A 2403-nucleotide genomic window follows, 5' to 3' on the forward strand; every position below is an offset into this window, starting at 1 on the left:
ATATTACTCAGATGATAGAGATATCGTCTGGGTAATATAACGGTTTTTTATTTATAATATCGTTGAAACACTTTTTGCAAAGTATTTGCTACTAATTTTTTTAGTAGCATACAACAAAAATTGTACAGATCCTGCAAAATTAAAGTAAAATCTGTTCATGTCCTGTTCATCCAAAATATTTTTATAATGATAAAACAGATTTTGCTTTTGCCATCCCTTTTGTAAGGGATCCCTTTGTAAAGATCCCTTTGACTGTTTTCAGCAGAAGAGAGAGAAGTTGACGCAGCTATAATGCTATCTTTGTAATATTAAATAATATTAGGTTAGATGTAACGGGAAAAACGCCACGAACTTTTTCCCACACCTAATATTATGTTGTTCGGCTATAGTTAGTATGTATGCTTACTAACATTGAATAAGTTTTAATAAACTTAATATTTAATGTACATCGATACAAAGAATAATACAATATCATATATATTATTTTCTTATATATTATTACTTTTTCTATTTATCATTACATTTATACTTACATTTCTTGTGAGCTCATTTTGTATTTTGCAGAAGTAGAAATGTGTGTGAAGTTAGCTATCCTCTTTTTGAAAATTAAAATGTTGACAATTGTTCCAGATTGTTCTGAGTTTGTTCAATATTGTTTCATAGCGATATCTTATTCCAAATCGTTTTCCAGTAAAATGTAAAAAACGATTTTTTTTCCTAGCTCCCCTTCTTTGAAAAATCAAACAATTTCGAAGTCTTGCTGGAAGGCATATATCAATAGTTTGTGGTCTGTGTAAATTGTGAATTTCCGTCCTTCTAATAAATATCGGAAATGTTTGACTGCTGTATAAATTGTCAAGAGTTCTCGATCGTAAGGGCTGTATTTTGTTTGCGCCCTATTCAACTTCTTGCTCACGAATGCCAGTGGTTACCATTCTTTGTTTATTTCCTGCTGCACCACTGCCCCGAGTGTTGTATTCGAAGCATCAGTGGCTTCGGTTCTCGTAGAATATCATGTAACCTTTACTGCTTTAGGTACAAATCTTCTGTAGAAGTTTATTGTCCCCAAGAATTGCTTTAATTTAATTTTATTGTTTAATGATTTCAGGTTTCTTGAAATCTTGTATAGTTTGAACTTTTTCGGGCAATGGACGGAATCCCTTCTGCTGACACCAAATATATAAGGAATTTTACTTGTATAGCCTCGTAAAATACATTTGGCTATAAAATACATTTAGCTGGGTTTAGCTGTATGTATCGAGCCTGTTAAATACTTTTTCCAGGTGTTTTGTGTGTTCTTCCTTCGTGTTGGAAGCGATCAGGATATCGTCTATATATGCGTAGCAAAAGTCTAAGTGTAGAATCGATAATAAATCTCTGGAAAGTTTGCGCTGCATTTCGTAAACCAATGGCATGTATCGGAATTCAAAAAGTCCGAATGGTGTGGTAATTGACAGTTTTAGGGATGTACTGGAATTAGATTGTACGTACAAAATCCAGAGTAGAAAAAACGGTCTTTCCGTTCAGAAAGTGCGTAAAATCCTCTATGTGCGGGATGGGGTACTGGTCGGATACCGTTCTAGCATTGAGTGTTCTGTAATCTCCGCATGGTCTCCAGATACTTTCTTTTTTGGGAGCCATATGTAATGGTAAGACCCATGGGCTTTTTGGAGGGCTGGATAATTCCTTCTTCTAGAAGAAGATTAAACTCTGCTTTTGCCGCCTTTAATTTGACCGGCGCTAGTCTGCGCGATTTGCATGCCTCTGAACTAGTTGTAGTTTTAATGTAATGCATGGTTGAATGCGGCCGTTGCTGTTGATGCTTCTTCGAGATTTGCGTAATTCTGAGGAATCGCGCCAATAAATGGTGATAGGGAGTGCCTCCTATCATAGATTTTACGGGAATTTTCTTGTCTGTTTGCAGTGATCTTAAGTCCTGTTTTTGCATTCACCATTACCTTGTCCGATAGAAGATGAAAATATGTGAGGAAATCGGATCCTATTATAGGTGTGGTCATCTGCTATCACAAAACGCCAAGGAAAGGCACGGCGTAGCCCCAATAATTAGGTCGCAAGATGAGATCTTCGTATGCTTGTATGATAGATCTGTTTGCGGCGAAAAGCGTATTTGAACTAAGCGTCGCCTTTGCACTAGCGTCCGTGGGTAGACATTGACATCAAATCCGATATCAATGAGATACTGCGTTTTCGTCATGTCCGTGATGAATAAGCGGCAGGGTCTTGGGCTGGAGCCGTTTGCCGCTATCAAGTGCCTAATTAATTTTTTAAATGCACATGGCTGCGTACATTTCTTGGCTTTTTCTTTAAATCGACGATAGAAACAGATACCCTTTTCTTCTTGCTTTTTCCTGGCGCGTCTCTGAGAGCGGTCGCGTTTTCTGC

The sequence above is a fragment of the Atta cephalotes genome (genome assembly GCF_000143395.1).
Source record: "Atta cephalotes unplaced genomic scaffold scaffold00108, whole genome shotgun sequence".
NCBI lineage: Eukaryota > Metazoa > Arthropoda > Insecta > Hymenoptera > Formicidae > Atta > Atta cephalotes.